Source organism: Tachyglossus aculeatus, chromosome X4 (assembly GCF_015852505.1).
Source record: "Tachyglossus aculeatus isolate mTacAcu1 chromosome X4, mTacAcu1.pri, whole genome shotgun sequence".
NCBI lineage: Eukaryota > Metazoa > Chordata > Mammalia > Monotremata > Tachyglossidae > Tachyglossus > Tachyglossus aculeatus.
The window spans coordinates 34,236,438-34,251,168 of record NC_052098.1 but is presented as its reverse complement, the minus strand read 5'-3'; positions in this window follow the sequence as shown (position 1 = coordinate 34,251,168).

The window sequence follows — 14,731 nt, the reverse complement described above, 5'->3', positions numbered from 1 at the left end:
AGATAAGTGAAGTGGCTTGCCCAAGGTCCCACAGCAGCCAAGTGGTGGAGCCGGCATTAGAACCCAGGTCCTCTGACTCCAAAACCCATGCTTTAACCACTAGGCCATGCTATTACTACTCTCTAACTCTTGGCCCATTGTTTTATCCACTAGATCACTTAAGCCACATCCATTTCTCTTCTAGACAAAATCTCCTCCATTTGTTTCATATAAAATCAGTATTCGTAGGCCATAGCCAAAATGCACGTCAGTATATCATTCCTGAAAAATTCACATGATCTATTTAGGTGGAAATGACATGAGTGTATATCACATCTCAGTCCCAAACAAGAATCAGAAGTCTAGTCAAAGCAACAATACCAAGACAAAGAGCCAGGAATAGGGAGAGAAAAATTGATGAGGACGGAAGCTCAGAGATAAATATAATGAAAGAGAGAATAACCTTAGAGTTAAATAGTTTACTTTTCAAAGGCAATGCAAGGGCAAAATGCTTTGTGCAATGAGAAAATTAGTTTCCAAAATGTATGCCTTCGACAAAGAGCCAAGTTAATTATTCAAAGCAGAGGCCCATGAATTCCCACAATTTAGTCATTCTATTCTGACACATTCAGGTCCAGTGAGCTGCTTCTTATCACTAAGACTTTGATAATTGGCTTAGACATATCAAATAAACTTTCTGGAGAATTCAGTAGTAAGCAGGTATGACACTCTAATAGGGGTTTTATTAGGCATTTCTCTGTGCAGTAATGTATTAGCAATCACTGTGACATTTTCTGCTCTGAGGGGTTTTGGCCTTGCCCATTTTTTACACTTGCTGTGAAATAAATTTATTCACGACAGAGATCTAATCCAATACACTATTCTGTTTACCCTGGTTTCTAAAGTAGCAGGCCTCTCAGAATTAATGAAAAGTGACATATACATCATAGAAGAAAATGCAGTGTCTTCAGCCAGGCATATCTGAATAGCAAGAATCCCTTCTGATCCTACAAACTGTGGGAGTTCAGTCAGTTCAGCCTTGTTGGACTGCTCCCCACGTCAAACCAGACATAAGTACAATGGACTGAAATACATTTGCCTACCATTCCATCTCAAAAAAAAAGATGCTGTATAAAGTTCTTGCATCTTAGAACTTTTATAGTAATGAGGATTCAAATACTTTTGAAAGCATGTTTGAGACCAACAGATACAATTCAATTAATTCCATTGTAATTTGGTTCATGGAGTAATAGTAAATTCATTCATTCATTCAATCGTATTTATTGAGCGCTTACTGTGTACAGAGCACTTTACTAAATGCTTGGGAAGTACAACTTGGCGACATAGAGATGGTCCCTACCCAACAATGGGCTCACAGTCTAGAAGGGGGAGACAGACAACAAAACAAAACATGTGGACAGGTGTCAAGTCATCAGAACAAATAGAAATAAAGCTAGATGCACATCATTAACAAAATAGAATAGTAAATATGTACAAGTAAAATAGAGTAATAAATCTGTACAAACATATATACAGCTGCTATGGGGAGTGGAAGGAGGTAGGGTGGGGGGATGGGGAGGAGGAGGAGAGGAAAAAGGGGGCTCAGTCTGGGAAGGCCTCCTGGAGGAGGTGAGCTCTCAGTAGGATATCATGGTTTGCATTCTTCCATAACAACAACAGAATCCTAATTTCAGCAGAGACATTTTGAACAAATCAGGAGAGAAATGGACAGGAATTTTGCTGTAGAGTTGTATGGGTGTAAAAGTACTCTAGAAGGTGCAAGATTTATAAAACCCAAAGCAATACAGTATAAGGACCCAGAACTCTTCAATATATCATTCAACTGAATATATTAGAAGTTCACTATGTACCAGGCACTGTACTAAGTGCTGGGGTAGATACACGCTAATCAGGTTGGACGCAGTCCCTGTCCCACATGGGGCTCACAATCTTAATCTCCATTTTACAGAGGAGTTAACCGAGGCACAGAGAAGTTTAAGTGACTTGCCCAAGGTACCACACAGCAGACAAGTGTCGAAGCCTGGATTAGAACTCAGGTCCTTCTGACTCCCGGGTGCGTGCTCTATCCACTAGGCCATGCTGCACCTTCTAAGTGGATCTCACTCCCAACCCTCCCACTTCCACCATATTACTCATGCTTCTCCTCTTGTATTTTGTGCACTTACAACTCAGTTTTGCCAATCCATGCCTATCACTTCCTCCCAAAGTCCTCCTCCAGGGTGCAGTCCCTGACTAATCTCCTTACTTCCTACCTCCGTGTCACCCCCTCAACCACTTTAACACTCACGCTTACAACTGCTTATATTTGTTCACTGGCATTTATCGTTCGTATCTCTACTCACACTTTTACCTACTGCATATTTGTTAAAGTGTGTTCTCTTGTATCCCTCATTACACTGTAAATTCCTCAAAGGGAGGGAATCATGTCTTTTTACTTCCATCATATGTTCTCCAAGAACCCAGTACAATGCTCTTCATATAGTAGGCCTCAATAAATTCTGTCAATTGTGATCATGATTAAAAGGGAAAATCTCTACTGGTCCAGTGAACTGATGCAAATAACAGCCTGAGCTATGCCCTCATCAAGTCATCACTTGACCTTGGAGAAGTCACTATGCTTCATTTTATCCATCTGAAACTAGATGAATAGTACATTAATTTATTTGGAAAGGCCACCAAAAGCACGGAATGAAAGGCAGTATAAGTGCAAATTAATCTTATAATTTCCCTGACCTGGATGGAATGTACTCAGTGAGGTGTGAGAAACAATTCAGTGAATCTCCTGAGGATGAAGATATCACTAATGAGATTTGATTGTATAAAGCTGTAATGGCAAGTCTTAATAATAACCACATCCAAGGCAATTTACTACCCTAATACTAGTTAATTCCAATTAAGAGTTTAGATTAATTGCCCACTCTGGTTTCAGAGTAGAAGTTTTAGGAAGAGAAGAAAAATCATAGTGATATTTGTTAGAAATAATTTGTTGTAAATACAATATTTTCATCATGGTCACTGCATTTGCTGTTTATTTTTTAAAATTAACAAATGGTAAAATATGTCATTCATAGATATCCTTCTAACTCTTATTAGAATGCAGTATTTCTGCAATTTAACACATCTTTTCTGAAGTACCTTCTTTCTGATGGACTCTTTAATGGTCCAACTTCAATGTTATCCATTAGCTAGAAACTGGGAGTCAAAGAAACTAAATCCCCAAAGGTGATGCCAAGAAGTCACCAGCATTTGCAATATTCAAGTTTTCTACTCTCTGCAAATTGTTACTCAAGCATTACAATTCTTAGATCAAACATATATCATACGGTGACTTTTGAGAGAAAGAGTATTCAACTGTCTTTTTTTTGGTAGAGCCTCATCCAATGGTAGATATTTTTTTTTCCCTTGGGGTGATGGTGGAACCATATTCACACTTCAGAGTTGCTGTAGCAGTGTGATGGGTTGATGGTGAAGATGGTGGGCGTGAAGATGATATGGTAACAATGAAGAATTTACGGTGTATTTATTGCATTAACCAAGTAGAAATGTTGTAAATAATTTGGTGAAAAATAACACCACCAGAATGCATACAACTTCTTTCTACTTAGTACGGCTCTCAATCCCTTTCCAACACTGGCTTCCATCTTCATTAAATACATGTTTTCCAAGTCAACAGTGAGAAGAGGGGGAGTTGAAGAAAGCAGACTCTAGAGTTCTCATCTATCTTAGTAAAAATGGATTAAGGTTCAACAAACCTTGAATTAACTCCCTCTTTCCCGTCAATCAAACCATTAGTCAATATAAATGCTTTCAATAAAGTTACCTGATGAATCTACTTAGGTATTGGGAGTGAGGAAAAACTGGAAATTTTAATATTCATGGTTTTTTTTTATTTAGCTTTGGAAGCAGCCTGAGAGTGTACATTTCTTTCAAGAGCACGGGCTTGGGAATCAGAGGTCATGGGTTCTAATCCCGGCTCCACCACTTGTCAGCTTTGTGACTTTGGGCAAGTCACAACTTCTCTGAGCCTCAGTTACCTCATCTGTAAAATGGGGATTAACACTGTGAGCCCCACATGGGACAACCTGATCACCTTGTATCCTCCCCAGCTCTTAGAACAGTGCTTTGCACATAGTAAGCGCTTATCAAATTCCATTATTATTTTTATTATTATTACTTGAAGTAGAAGACTGTGCTTCTATGGACAATAAGCACAAGTTTGTTGAACACATCTAATTCCCTTTTTAACCTTGTGACTCTTAGTTTAATTAGCCCCCTGCCCCCCCACTGTTCAGAGCAAACTCAGTTTGAAGTAATAAAAAGAAAAAAGGTTACTCTGAGACTTGAAAAAAAAAAAAGAATTAAACCCAAGATCTTGATAAATGCGTGTGGGGGAGAGAAGTAAAGGACTTGCTCCTCATCCATAGATGTCCAGATCATTTTAGCTTAAGAGTTGCAGATTGTCTTATTGGTGGCTATATATTGCCTGTTCATTTATGAAGGTTCATGCTGTTGATTGCAGACTGGATTTAGTTTGGCAGCCAAGTACAGGAAGACAAATATCGAATCTCGGGGACTATGCCTCCAACTGTTTTTAACAGAGATAAAAGATAATCCCTGACTAAAGAGCATTTCTTTAAAGAGAAAATCAACTTTCAAGTGTATTGGGCTGAATGGAAAGGGTCCATGTTTGCTCAAAATTTTCAATGATTAGGATTGACAATATTTATTAAAGAAAGTTGTGCCCTTTGTTGAAACTGGTGGGAGTGGTGCTTTTTGGCACAGCATGAGGTTAATATCTGTAATTAAGAAGAGCTAAAAAGAGCATCTGCAAAGTGAGTACTTAGTTTGGCAAATCTCTCTGCAAATAAGTTTACTGTGTCTGATTATTTGTTCCCATTCTGGGGCACTTTTGAAAAAAAAAAAAGCGCTATATAGTGTTTCCCTCCAAGAAGCTGGGCAACTTTTCACCTCTCTAGTTGCAATCAATCAATAGCATTGAATGCTCACTATGTCCAGAGCACTGTACTAAGGGCTGGGAGAGAGAGTACACTATAACAGAATTGTGTAGACATGATCCCTGCCACCAAATTGTGCTAAAAGTAGTGCACTAACAAGGTGAAAGCAGAGTCTCCTATCAGGAACCAAGAACTTACACGAAAGAATTGATGCTAGCTATATGCAAAGGGCCGCTTGCACTCTTTCTTCCCTGCTCATCAGATCCCAACTGGGATTCAGAGTACACTACTGAGATGCATGGTCAAAGAAATAACAAACCAAATCAAGAAGATCAGCTTGTCCTTTAGAAGACTGAAAGACTTGTCAGCTGTGTGACCTTGGGCAAGTCATTTAACTTTTCTGTGCCTATCTCCTCATGTGTAAAATGAGAACTTAATATCTGTTCTTCCACTTGGATTGTGAGCCTCATGTGAGCCAGGGACTGTATCTGATCTGATTGATCTTATATCTACTCCACTGCTTAGATAGTGCTTGGTACATAGTAAGCACCTAACAAATAACACAATTATGATTAGTAGTAGTAGCAGTAATAGTACAAAGGTGATAACTATGGGCATCAAGCTTCGTGCCAAAGGGCAACTTTGCAATATTGTTTTATTCAGTGGACCTTGTAAAGAGAAAAGACAAATAATAGGATACTCATAAAGACATTGTAGAAGTAACTAAAAAGGAACATTTGCAAGAACAGAACAGAACACAGGTTTTAAAGACAGAGTGAAACAGTCTCAAATAATTGCATTCATTCATTCAATAGTATTTATTGAGTGCCTGTGTGAAGAACCCTGAATTGAGCACTGGTCTAAGGTACAAGGATGCTAATTCAGACAAGTCCCTAGCCCACTGGGAACTCACAATCTAAGAAGAGTGATGAGGAGCAGGGGAAAGATGGTGTTGGCAACAGATGTACAAGAAAATATGGGAAATGATTAAAAACAGCAAAACAAGGTCAGGAGAGAAAGACAGAGTAAATACAGTAAGTGCAGGAGAACATTTCAGCTACATTGCAGCTAAAGGAGATTCTCTGGCTCCAGGTTGCTTAGGCAGGCTGAGTCCCACAGTCACAGCCACACCTTTCCCCACATTCTAAACATGGCCCAGTGGATAGAGCTTGGGCCTGGGCTTTAATCCTGGCTCTACCACTTGTCTGCTGTGTGACCTTAGGCAAGTCATTTCACTTCTCTGGGTCTCAGTTTCTGCACCTGTAAAGAGCCGTATTGAATCCCTGGGATTCAATACCTGTTCTTTCTCCTACTGAGAATATGAGCCTCGTGTGGGATGGGAATTGTGTCTGATCTGCTTATAATTTCTTACCCCAGCACTTGGTACAATGCTTAGTAAATAGTAAGTACTTATTAAGTGCCATGAGTATTATTATCATTACTTCTCTTGTGTTCTAAAACTCTGCCTTCTCATTGCCCCATTCCAGCAGGGCAGGATGGGATTCCCACTGGATAGCATTTGGAGTTGGTGGCATCTTTCCAGGGCAGTGAGGGCAAATACAGTGATGGACTGTTGGAAGACAAGACTGTGAGCTCATTGGGATAGTCTCTCTTTATGGTACTTTCCCAAGTGCTTAGTACACTGCTCTGCACAGAGTAAGCACTCAGTTATGATTGAATGAATGAACAGGAGCAATAATCAACTATATTTATTGAGTACTTGCTGTATGCAGAATACCTTGGAGAGTACAATATAACAGAGTTGGTCGATTCTTTCCTTGGCCACAATGGCCTTGTTGTCTAGAGGGGGAGAAAGGCATTGCTATATTACTTATAACATATTAATATAAGTAATATATTTATAAATAAATAGTATAAATTAACCAGCTGCCAAAGAGCAATCAGGAGAGGGGCTGCTCTTTTTGAGCAGAGGCTTTAGGAAGAGCGAGATACCAAGAGGCAGGTTTGAAAAAAAGCAGCAGATCAAGTGACAAACACAGCAGCACACCATTCATTCATTGAATCGTGTTTATTGAGCGCTTACTGTGTGCAGAGCACTGTACTAAGTGCTTGGGAAGTACAAGTTGGCAACATCTAGAGACTGTCCCTACCCAACAGTGGGCTCACACCATAAAGCTATCTTTACATGCTCAAAATTTGGAATGGAATACTGGGTATGCAAAGATCTTTTTTTTTGCCAAATCTGTATGTAAGCAGCCTCACCAATAACGTTTTTTTTTCTAAAAATGAAAGATGGCTTTTCTCAGTCTCTCTCTGTCTTCTCTCTCATGCATTCCTAAATTTTAAAGAAAATTCTGAATTAACCAAAAATATTAAATACATCTTGTTTAAACACTTGTTAAATAACTTGCCTAACTGAACAGGGATTCTAGCCTGAGGAGAAAGAAGAATAGTTGGTAGACAGGGATTTAGGAATTGGGAACAGATGGAGATTGTACTGTGATGTAGAGATGAAGATAGAAGATTGACATAGAAAAATCCTTGGATAAAGATTAAAGAACACAGAGAGAGAGAGAGAGAGAGAAACAGATTTTAATGTATGCTACTTTTAAAACATACCTTCACACATGACAAAATTACATGTAATGTTAACTGATAGATTGTAAACATCTAAGTGCTTGCAAAAACTAGTTTTACAGAGGCACAATTATCCAAGATGTCCTTGAGTGAAGGAGAATGTGACTTGCTTATAAATACAATACTACAATAATAGTTTCTTGAATTTGTATAGCATTTTTATTTCCCACTACAACCCAGACTGCCCACTTCGCTGCTCTAAAACCAACCTACTTTCTGTACCTCAATCTCTACTGGTCTCACCATAGATCCCTCGCTGATATCCTCTCCCTCCTGGACCTCCCTCCCCTTTATATCTGGCAGACCACCACCCTACCCATCTTCAAAGCCTCACTCAAATCACATCTCCTCCAGAAAGCCTTCCTTGTCTAATTTCTCATCTCCCCTCCCTATTCTCCTTCCCTTCTGCATCACCTGTGTACTTGAGTTCATGCCCCCAACAATTTTCATCCCCACAGCACTTAGGTACATTTCCTCCTATTATACAACTTCCTCCTACCTGTAATTTAATTTAATGTCTGTCTTCCCTATTAGATTGCCAGCTCCTTGATAGCAGGGATTATTCCTACCAATTCTGTTATTTTGTACTCTCCCAAGCACTTAGTGCAGAGCTCCGCACACCATTGGCTCTTAATAAAAAAGATTTATTGATTGATTAAGGATTTCATCGGTGAAATGGGGATTAAGAATGTGAGCCCCATGTGGGACAGGGACTGTGACCAACATGATTAAGTTGTATCCATCTCAGCACAGAACAATGCTTGGTACATAGTAAGCACTTAACAAGTACCATAAATAAATTGCCAACTCTATTGTATTCTCTCAAGCTCTCTCAAAGAACCTTGCTCTGCACAGAGTAAGCACTCAAAAAAATCCACTGATTGATTGATTGATTTTTCAAAGGCCTTTCACATTTTATAAAAGAAGCCAGCCAAAAATGAGGGAGCTGGAGAAATGGCAAAATGGAGGGGAAATTCCATTCTCTCTTTTCCAGAAGCCTGCAATCTTCTTGTCTTCAGCCAATCAATCAATAGCATTTGAGTGCTTGCTGTGTGCAGAACACTGTACTACATGCCTGGTGGGTACAAAAGAATTAGACGATAGGAATCCTGACCTCAAAGAATTTAAAGTCTAGCCTGAGAGATAGAAACTTAAATTTCAGGTATAAGGAATAATAGCTACATACGATTTGTATATAAGTGCTAGAGTAGACTGCAGTAAATTAAATGCTCAGGGGACATGGTGAAAGTTGGGAGATCAGGATGAGAAATGGAAATGTGATCTCAGGAAGGCTTGGTCTCTCAGATTTGAAAGGGGAATTCCAGGCAGTGGGAAGGGGTGAGTCAGAGGAATAGATGAGAAAGAGGCACAGTAAACAGTTTGGCTTGAAAGGAATGAAGATTGAGAGCAGGGGTGTAGTGGGAGAAGGGAGTGGATAAGTAGGATGAAGAGAGCTGATTGAGTGCTTTAAAGTCAGTGGTCAGAAGTTTCAGCTTGATATAGAAATGGCCATTTTTGAGGACTGGGGATATAGTTTAGCAAAATGATCCAGATAGCAGCGTGAAGTGTAGAATTGAGAGGGATAGTCTGGAAGCAGGGAGGTCAGCAAGGAGGCTGATGCAATAGCCAAGCTGGGATACAACTGTCTATAGACTAATCTGGTGGCCATTTGAATGGCAAGGAAGGGATGGATTCTGGAAATGTTGTGGAGGAAGAAATAACAAGATTTGAGAACAGGCTGAATGTGAGGGTTGAAAGAGAAATGATGCCAAGGTTTCAGGCTTGGGGGATGGGGAGGAGAATGGTACTGTCAACTGTGATGGGAAAAATGAGGGAGAGAAGAGATTAGAAGGTGAGTAAAATAAGTTCTTATAACCTGCTCCTCCCCAGTTCACACTTTTCACTGTTCCCCAGCTCTTTTTAACTGTACCTCACTCTTTACTCTCCCATGACCCCTCTATTGCACTGTTCACCCAGCCTCAAAACCCCTTTCTTCCTTTCCCTCCAAAATACATCTTACCAGTTTTCCCCACCTTCAAAGCCCTCCTAAAATCACACCTCCTCCAGAAAGATTTCCCTGATTCATTCACAGCACTCCAGTTACACCCACCCACCCACCCTTTGCACTTCAGTAGAAACTCCTCACCCTTGGCCTCAAGGCTCTCCATCACCTCGCCCCCTCCTACCTCACCTCCGTTCTCTCCTTCTACAGCCCAGCCCGCACCCTCCGCTCCTCTGCCGCTAATCTCCTCACCGTGCCTCGTTTGCGCCTGTCCCGCCATCGACCCCCGGCCCACGCCATCCCCCTGGCCTGGAATGCCCTTCCTCCCCACATCCGCCAAGCTAGCTCTCTTCCTCCCTTCAAGGCCCTACTGAGAGCTCACCTCCTCCAGGAGGCCTTCCCAGACTAAGCCCACTCCTCCCTGTCCCCCTCCTCCCCCTCTCCGTCCCCCCGCCTTACCTTCTTCCCTTCCCCACAGCACCTGTATATATGTATACATGTTTGTACGTATTTATTTATTTAACTTGTACATATCTATTTTATTTATTTTATTTTGTTAATATGTTTTGTTTTGTTCTCTGTCTCCCCCTTCTAGACTGTGAGCCCACTGTTGGGTAGGGACTGTCTCTATATGTTGCCAACTTGTACTTCCCAAGCGCTTAGTGCAGTGCTCTGCACACAGTAAGTGCTCAATAAATACGATTGATTGATTGATTGATTCAGTAGCTCATTCTTATCCATAGAATTTACATCCCTATGTATATGTATGCTGCTTGTTTCATCCTGAAGCATTTGTACTATTGCCTTGTGATGGTCTTGTTCTTCCTTCTGCTCCTACTACTTGCAAATAACATTTGTTTGCCACCCCCATTAGGTTGTAGGACTCAGGTTTATTATTATGTCATACTCTCCCAAGCCCTTAGTACAGTGCTCTGCACACAGTAACCTCTCAATAAATATGACTGAGTGAACTGAATGAAAGGATGGGTAGTGATTGTGTTTTTTGTTCTGCACACAGTAAGCCCTCAGTAAATACCACTGATTGCTTACTTTTTGGTCCCAACAGGGGCTTCTGCTTCTTCAACTTGGTGGTCATCACTGCCAAACTCCTGCAGCAGAAGCTGTTTGTGGGCAAAGTCCTCATCGTCAACTGAACGAGTGAGCCAGGCGGAAGCCCTTCTGCCCACTCTGGACTCTCAAGGGAGGCCAGATTTTGCCACTGTTGTACTCTCCCAAGCACTAGTACAGTGCTTCACACTCACTGATGATGATAATGGGTTTAGAAATGAAATGACCAACTGAGAAGACTTTAGGAAATCTGAAAATTGGATTTCAGCATCAAGAATTAGGAAATGGTCAGGTGACTGAGGAAGGCATAAACCACTTTAAGAGCAAACTAAAAAAAAAAAACCAGAATGAAGAAAACTAAGAGTCGATGAGTGAGGGTCTAAAAGCAAGGGGGCTAGAGTTTGTGTACAGTGATTTTTGAAGGAACATTTTCAAAATAAAAGATCGCTCCTATGAAAATCATAAAACACTTTTTAGCTTTTTTAACCTAATTTCCATAAAGCCCTTATACTTCCCAAGTGCTTAGTACAGTGTTCTGCACACAGTAGCGTTCAATAAATACGATTGAATGAATGAATGAATTAGAGATCACACAAATATCTGGATCTCCATTTCACAGATGGAGAGTCTGAGGCACAAAGTGTATATTTTACCCAAGATTACTGAAAAATGGTGACAGAGACACATACAGAAATCAAAGTCTTTTGTCCCAATCTTGTGTTCTAATCCCAAATCCTAAACTCCAAAGCTTGAAGCCCAATGTCAACTACCAATAGTAGCTATAGATTTTTGTTCAAGCTCGATGAATTTAATTCACTGCTCAGAAGCCCAAATGAAATTCTACTCCTTAACATTGCCCCATTGTTACAGGACTTTGCAAAAGTAAATTTTCTTTCCTTTTACTAAAACGTTTTGGGAAGGATATTTTCATTTAGTCCAATGTGTTTTCATACAGTCAAAACCACAATCGTGCAGTGTTTTAAATATCAAGATGTGGGGGTAGGGAATGGAAATGAAAGAGAGGAAAGAGAAGAAAAAGTAGAGAAAAGAGAAGAGAGAAAAAAATAGAAAAGAAAGAGAGAGGAAGTGGGGAGAGAGTGAAAGAGAGGCTGGCCAATAGTTCAAAAATGAGCAAATGTTAAGACTGGAGAAAAAAGGAAAGGATGAAAATTCCTTCTTTAAGCAGTTACAATTTTAAATAAATTACTCTAATGTGCATAGTGCAACCAGATTGTAATACCACAAAAAGCACTTGACTCTAATCAAAGGCCAATGGGATTAGTGGCTGTTTTCAGTCATTTTCCTTTACACTTTAATGGTTAAGACTAAGCTGAAAGTCATTTTATTCTGAATTTCATGTGGGATTTTATACATTCTGCTGTGAACAGAGCACACTACAATAGGGTATATTTTGGCTCTGAAGACAGGGTAATTAAATGAAAAAAGATGACCCTTAAGTCACTCATTCCTATGAAAATTTCTGACTTTCACAGTATCATTGTTATAAAAATTATACCACCTCCTAAATGAATGTGTTTTGTGTGTGTGGAGAGAGAGAGAAACAGAGAGACAGACAGACACACGCACATACAGGCACCAGAGATGAGTTGAAGGTATTTTCTTTGTGGGACTGCGTACAAAATGCCTGCTTAAAACTAAAAAATGTGTGTTTCAAATTTGTTTGATGACAGATTCTAATGGTCAGAGAAAACAAAATTTAGCCCTTACAGTCTGTCCTGTCTTTAAGCAAAATGTGTGTCATTTACTAAGGAGCCATATAACAGATGTGGGTTTAAAAAGGAGAGCCCAGTTATAAAGCATTGTGGGGGGGGGGGGGGGGGGAGCTGTGCAGATGTCCTTGTTTTTAATGTGTTACTATGTGGGTCCAATTTATCTCACTAGAAGTGATCGAGGACTGCATGAAACAGCTCCCGATTGTAGATCACCAATGGCCTTTAAAAGATTCACCAAAAGAAATCCTTGAACTTTGCAGAAATAAGTCCATGGTATGATATATTGCTCCCCCGTATTTGATCACTGGGAGGGGGCATTAGTGCTTGAAAATGCTGGTGTGACTCTGTCCCTGGACACTAAAAACCCTGAAACCAAGGCCAGTTTAAAACCTTGTTTGTGTGAGAGTGCTTTCCCAGATCTTTTTTTGGAAAACTGCTCCATGTTAAAAAGTTCTCAAAGTTATCCCAATTATTTTGAAGTCAATAAATGCTTAATTCCAGAGATTTCCAATCAATTGTATAAAATACCTCCTCTCCCAATCCCACCACTACCCTGCTCTATCAAGAGTATTTATTGAGTACTGTCCTAAGCATTTGGGATAACCCATCCATCAATGGTATTCAGTGAGTGCTTATTATGTGATGAGTACTGTGCTAAGTGCTTGGGAGAGTACAATATGACAGAGTTGGTAGAAATGAACCCTGCCCACAAGGAATTTATAAGATAGTAAAATAGAATTAGTAGCAGAACTCCTAACCTCAAGAAATTTCCAATCTAACAGGATGTCAGATAAATTACAGCTAGGAGAGCATAATAGAGCATAAAGATATCTACATATGTGCTACAGGGGATTGGAGTGCTGTAGACTACAGTCTCCTTGTGGGCAGGGAATGGATCTACCAACTCTTCTGTACTGTACTCTCCCAAGCACCTAGTACAGCTCTCAGTGCACCGCAGTAAGTGCTTAATAAAGACCCTTGATAGATTTATTGTTATTCAGTGGTCTAGAAGTTCTGAAATGGCTGTTGAGGTTAAATGGCGGGAAAATTAGACAATCAGGTAGAGTCACAGATTTCAGAAAGAAATTGAAAATGGGGGAAATGGTGACATGTTGGATATGAAGGGTGGGAGTCCAAAGCATTTGGGAGGAAAGATGAGGAGTTCTATTTTTGACATACTGAGCTTGAGGTGCAGATGGGACATTCATGTAGTGATGTTCTGGAAGCAGGAGGTAATGAAAGACTGCAGAGAAGGATAGGGGTATGGGTTAGTGAGGTAGATTTGAGATTTGTCCACTTAGAGGTGGTAGTTGAAGCCCGAGGAGCTGATGAGCTGCCCAAAGGAGTGAGTGTAAATTAAGAAGAGAAAAAGAACTCAGAAGAGAGCTTTTTTTAAAAAAAATGGTATTCATCAGGCATTTACTGTGTGCCAGTGACTGTACTCAGCACTGTGGTAAGATCAATCAATCAATCAATGGTATTTATTGAGCATTTACTATGTGCAGAGTACTGTAGTAAGCAGTTGGGAGGGCAGAATACAATAGAACTAGCAGACACATTCCCTGCCAAAATGAGCTTACAGTCTAGGGGTAGATAGTTGGACACAGTCCCCGTCACACATGGGGCTCACATCTTAATCCTCATTTTACGGATGAGGTAACTGAGGCATTGAGAAGTTAACTGATTTGCCCAAGGTTATACAGTGGACCAGTGGTGGAGCCAGGATTAGAACCTAGGTCCTTTAACTCCCAGGTCTTTGTTCTTTCTACTAGGCCATGAAGCTCTGAGGGACACCCACAGTTGGGGAGTGGGAAGCTGAGAAAGAACTGGTAAAGGAGACTGAGAAGTACCAGCTACAGAGCTCACAATAATAATAATAATACTGGCATTTGTTAAGCACTTACTATGTGCAAAGCACTGTTGTATCCTGCTGGGGAGGATACAAGGTGATCAGGTTGTCCCGCGTGGGGCTCACAGTCTTAATCCCCATTTTACAGACGAAGTAACAGGCACAGAGAAGTTAAGTGACTTGCCCAAAGTCACACAGCTGACAATTGGCGGAGATGGGATTTGAACCCATGACCTCTGACTCCACAGCCCACAGTCCACTGAGCCAGGCTGCTTCTCAAGGAGAACCTGGAGAAAACTGTGTTAGAAAAATCATAGATAGATAGTATTTGCAATGAAAGGGGGTCGTCCAGGGTGTCAAAAACAACCGAGAGGCTGAAGATCACAAGCACGTCAAGAAGATTACTGGTGACTTTGGAAAGAGTGGTGTCAGTGGAGAGAAGGGAGCAGAAATCAGATTGTGGAGTGTCAAGGTGGGAAGTGGAGGCAAAGTGTGTAGACAACCTGTTTGAGGAGTTTGGAAGGAA